Raw genomic sequence first — 6,330 nt, forward strand, 5'->3', positions numbered from 1 at the left:
AAGCCGCGTGAAAGCAAGAATTCTAAGTCAACTCAAACCCTAACTCTCATAATGGGCCTCATCATATAGGGTTTGAGTTCAGTCGACTTGATACAAACCTAAAGCTATATTATTTCAAGTCATGCCATGAAGAAGTTTCACGCAATCATAGACAGAGAAAATAAAAAACTAAGTGAACCCTGTTATTGCAATAATTGAGAGAGTCTGAATACTGAAGTGCGACCTAATACAAGAAGAAGATTGAAGAACTTATTTCATAGAGTTTATGTGTTACAGATCTTTAGTCTATATTCATGTATTAGGATTGAATATCGAGTTGTACCTTTATCAACTTTCATATAAATAAATTGTAATAGGTATAAATACTTGTCAAATTCAACTTCAAGTTGAGGGCAACTTGAAGTGGGCTCATTAATCTAGTGAGATTAGTGAGACATGAATTATAATTTAGTTTCTAGGTTACAGAGTTTATAACTCTAATTTGCAAAGGCTCACAATTGTAGTGGGGCTTTGGCAAAATCCTACAGAGGTATAGGTCGTGGGTTTTTCACCTTTTGTGAGCAGGGTGGTTTCCACGTAAAAATGATGTGTCATTACTTTCTTATTATTTATTATTCTGCATACGCTAGCTTGGAACAACTAGAGTAACGTGTTCAATCCTATAAGCGAAAATATGGTATACATTAGGATAGATAACTGGTCATGCAAAATATCAATTGGTATCAGAACAAGTTCTCTTTAAAAGGCTAACAGCACAAGAGAAGATCATGATGAATGTTGCACCACCAATTGGACACTGTCAAGATCATCAACTCATAGACCACCAATGTTCAACGGGAAGTACTATGTGTGGGGGAAAGCTCGCATGGAGGACTGATACGGTCAAATTACACCTTTAATTAGCGTAAAATGGATGATGTCAAATATAGTAACCCAACTAGGTTGGGGTCGAATCCCACATGGAATACGGTGTGAAAAGGTTACTAAACTCGTAGAATGCTTAATTTAGGTCTAATGTCTTAATCCAATGATTTTTTTTGTAAAAGTTGGTTGTTTATGACTAATAGCTAACTAATTGCTTTGGATTGTAATTTATGGTAAAAGAAACCAAGGTTATGTTCCCGTTAGATAAAGTGTACGATCATGGGTATTGATCTTGATATACTTCTAATGGATCATTATATGAATGCACTTAACCTCTATATGAATCTCTACTATTTCCCATAAATAAAAATTATCTCTTTCTATGATTTTCCCAAATATAAGAAAGTAACAATGAAGAACGATTAATTATGCCAAGTAAATTCGTCTTATTCCTAAGTGAATCTATTAATTTTTTTTTAAAGCTTTGAGTCCTTGTTATTTATTCTTACCAACCTTAATTATTTTCCCAAATAAATCAAGGTTTATTGCTTTAATCAATGTTTGCAACCATTAATTATGAATGAAGAATGAAGACTAAATAAACCCTAATAATTCATTATGTGTATATCAATCACAAAACCCAATCACAAAACACCCATCATTGGGTTCACAACCCTAGTAAGGGAAATTAGCTACTCATGACAAAGAACAAGAAACAAGAAATTGAAGAATTCATAATAGCTTACATTTGATGAAAAGAGGAATTGATAATACTTGAATTGATGTAATGAATCTCCAAAACCAAGAGAGTATTTAATGTTCTAAGCCAAAAGCCAAAATATAATAACTTATAATGAATAAAACCCTACATTGGACTATTTATAGGTTTCAAAAACGTAAAAGTATAAAATTTGCACTTAAGTCCCAGGCGGCCCTTATACGGTCCGTATAACATTACATGGACCGTATGAAACTTATACGGCCTCTATTCCTCATGTCTGCAGAGAAAATCACGAACTGGCATTACGCAGTTCGTATAAATTTATACGGCTCGTATAACTTGCCCGTGAAACTTCTTCTTCCAACACAACTTTCTGTCTTCTTTCAGCCTTCAACACATCCAATCATACGACCCGTATAATATTATACGGTCCGTATAAGTGCTCATATTTCTGCATCTTTCAACTATGACATTTTGTTGCCTTGCTTCCTTTTGTATGACCACAGACACGATCCATATAATATTATACGGACCGTAAAACTCAATCTTCAGTGCAATTTTTTGTAACTTCCAATTCTTGAACCCGAACTTTATGATTTACCTGAAACATGACAAAAACACATCAAAACAACACATACTTGCCTAAAAACAAGTAAAATCTTCTCGTAAAAAGGTAACAAATGTGCCACGATTCCCGGAACATCAAGGACCACCTACAAGTAGAATATTGCGAGCTATGGAATAGGATTACTAATGGTCTTAAGTATCCCACTAAGAAGGGAATAGACGGAATAAAGGTGAAGAAGGAAAAAAATGAATTTGAAGAAAGTGATTACAAATCCTTAAGAAGAATGCAAAAGCTAAAAATACCTTAATCTGTGGACTTGGACCAGATGAGTACAACAGAGTTTCTGGGTGTACAACCGCCAAACAAATTAGGGATGCCCTGGTGAATGCTCATGAAGGAACCAGTCAAGTCAGGAAGTTTAGGAAAGTTATGCTTGCCATTGACTATGCGAACTTCAAAATGAAGTCAGGAGAGACTATCTCTGAGATGTTCACTCAATACATATCCCTGGTAAATGAATTAACATCTCTTGGTAAGATCATTACCACTGAAGATTCAGTTGATAAAATTTTGAGAACTTTGCCAAAGTCATTCAAAAAGAAAGTCCCTGCAATAAGGAAAGCAAAAGACATAGGAGTCATGTCTTTAGACGAACTCGTAGGAAATCTAAAGACATATGAAATGGACATAGAGAACTCTAAGGATGAGGAAACAAGTCTTGAAAGGTCAATGGATCTGAAAATTCAAGGAAAACTCAAGTTTGAAGTTGAGAAAACAGAAAATTCAGAATTGTGGGTATTCCACCGTTGGTCTGGAATGAGAAATGGGGTTCTATTTATAGAATCCCAAAATACTAGGGTCTAGACATTTGGGTCGATGTGGGACTGACTTGAAAATAAAAAATCTGTTAAGTTTCTTTTCAAATCCGAATTCAAAATTCGAATTATGTACTCATAAATGAGAAAAACTCGAAAAGTAAAGATAAAATGAAAGAGAGAATCAGATTCTTTTACCGTTTGAAAGCTGGCTAGGGAGAAGAAAACAAAAATGTATTAATTCATTGCCTCAAAAGGACCGGCCATGACTGTTGATGATGAAGGCGTGCTGAGAATTAGCCGAAAATAGCGTTTGCTAGCTATGGCTTCGCTGGATTTGGGTTAACGTGTGGTAGAGTTTAGGAAATTAGGACTGTGGGTTTGTTTGGTTGCTGTTCAAAGACAGAAATGAAGGCAAATGTTTTTGTGGAATTAAATGGGATATGGGCCGGATCGTGAACGAATTTGGGCTGGATTTCATTGATGTGGGATGATGTTGGAAACATTAAATGGCTAGGCAAGTAATTTAGGAAATAGCCACTTTGAACTCAAATTGAAATTAACTTCCTTAGAATTAAGACCAAACCTTAAAACCCGACCAAATTGAGATAAATAATCATCCAATTAACTAATTAAGCTTCTTGAGTTAACAAAGTAAAATATTATTGACGTAAATAAGCTAATTGTATCAATTAAGTCGTGAAATGACTAAAAATTGACAAATTGAAGTAAGTACTAAATTAAATACTTATTTTGAACATAATTAATATTTAAAATATAACACACACACACACACACACACACACACAAATATATATATATATAAAACACGGACCAAGGAGTCTAACATGTGTGCGAGTCAACAGGCGAGTAAACCCGTAAGGCGTAAAGAAGCTGATTGGTGGGATCCCCCTGAGGGGTGCACCGTCGGCCGACCTTGATCTTCTAAGAAGGGTTGGAGTGTGAGCATACCTGTCAGGACCCGAAAGATGGTGAACTATGCCTGAGCGGCGCGAAGCCAGAGGAAACTCTGGTGGAGGCCCGCAGCGATATTGTCATGCAAATCGTTCGTCTAACTTGTGTATAGGGGCGAAAGACTAATCGAACTGTCTAGTAGCTGGTTCCCTCCAAAGTTTCCCTCAAGATAGCTGGAGCTCGCGTGCGAGTTCTATCCGGTAAAGCAAATGATTAGAGGCCTCGGAGACATATATATATATATATATATATATGACATGAAGCCGCGCTATAGTTGTGTCACGACCCAACCCAGTAGGCCGTGACTGGTGCCCAAACTGGGCACCCGTGTACCAACCTGTTACATATAACATCAAACTGAAACTACGACAATACGAAAACTTATAAAGGAACTCCAAGTTCGTAACATCGTCATATATATATATATATATATATATATATATATATATATATATACTTCCAGATCAACGGTCTACTAAGGAGTCACAACTAATCATATCATGAAATAATACGCAAGCCGACAAGGCTGCCATCACATATCAATACCGTATGCAAGCCGACAAGGCTGCTACTAGAGACGAACATCATACCATAGCACATCGTATAGACACAGCTGAACAGAACCTATACACAACCCACACATATGTCTACAGACCTCTAAGAGTATCGATAACAAAATATGACGGGACAGGGCCCCGCCGTACCCCTGGATAAACATATAAATATACATTATAAGATCTGAACCAAAAGTCTAGACTCCGGAACAACGGAGCTCTCCAAAACAGCTGAGTAGAAGTCCTATGCTGAAGGGTCACCAAACCAACTATCTGTACCTGCGGGCATGAAACGTAGCCCCTCGAAGAAAGGGGGTCAGTACGGAATATGTACTGAGTATGTAAAGCATGAAATATAGTAAAAGGATCATAACTGAAATAGAGATTACCAGAAACAAGTATGAATTTTAAAACATCGATACACTTGCCTTATGAAATGAAAATCATGCATATCAATCATATATTATATATATAACGTGTCCCGGCCCTCTAGTGAGGGACTCGGTGAATAAAGTCATCATATGCCCTCCTAGCCGCCATAACATATCATCACATCACCATATCATATATATATATATATATATATATATATATATATATAACGTGTCCCGACCCTCTAGTGAGGGACTCGGTGAACAATGCAGTGAAACTGTGCACGAAAACGTGTCCTGGCCCGGGACTCAGTGAAAGACATATTGAGGCAGGCACGAGCAGAGTAGTGAGAAACTATATGCAATTTTAAAAAAAATTCAAGACTCAATATAATAATCAACACGAATTACCATTTGAAAATCAAGACAATAGTCGTATCAAATACCTTTTGAATGTCACTCGGAAACATATCAAACATCCCTTGAACGTCATCATAAGTATATCACAAAGCCTTAAGGATCATAGTCATATGTCACTATAGTATGAAACACCTTATAGAAGTCCAGTCACTAGGTTTCATAGAGTTCCTAAGAATAGGAACGGATATTTATCGACTATTATCCAACGTACAGAAAACTGAAGAGGGAGGCTCAATCACTTGGGAATTGTAATATCAAGAAGTGAATAAGAATCATGAATATCACTCAAAGCTTATGAATGGAATTACCCCAAAGTTCATATCAGTAATCACTTAATTCTAGGACATGCCAAAAGAAAGAAGGGACAGCTTTACATACCTGTTAGCGGCTATTCGTAACCCGTTCGTCTCGACGCTCTTTTCGCCTATTTAATATAAGAGTAACGCTATCGTTAGTAACTATATTTTCTAGTTTACAAATCTATAGCCCATTTCTTATAGAACCTATATTTCAGCTTATGTATTCTCGTTTAGGGTTTTCCATTAGTTAGGGACTTAACGAAAATCGGGCAGCATTTCCCCTATATATTCGCCTAACCCGAATTTATAATTGTCCTCCTGTCAACACAGGAATACCAAAAACAACAATATATATAATAAATTCTCCCAATTCAGCCCATAACAATTCTAACAACCCAACGACTTTCCTTAATCCATTTCAACCCACAATTTCGCATAACATCGATTTCATGCATTTTCTTAATTCCAATTTCGTCCAATCCAATTCTAATAATTCCATTACAATACTATTAACACAATTACACCATAAAACAAGAAAATCTTACCTTAATTTTCTCGGAGGAATTTCTGCCCTTAATTGCTCCAATTTCGCAATTTCTTCTTCCCCGATTCAATATCCAACGTTGCTATCACCCCCCTTGAACTTGCAATTTACTTGAATCATGATCAAAATAGCAACAAAACACACATTTTTGTTTTCAATCACCATGGCTGGCCGAGTAGCCATGGGAGTTTTATTCTTT

The sequence above is a fragment of the Lycium barbarum genome, chromosome 7 (assembly GCF_019175385.1).
Source record: "Lycium barbarum isolate Lr01 chromosome 7, ASM1917538v2, whole genome shotgun sequence".
In the NCBI taxonomy this organism is placed as follows: Eukaryota; Viridiplantae; Streptophyta; class Magnoliopsida; order Solanales; family Solanaceae; genus Lycium; species Lycium barbarum.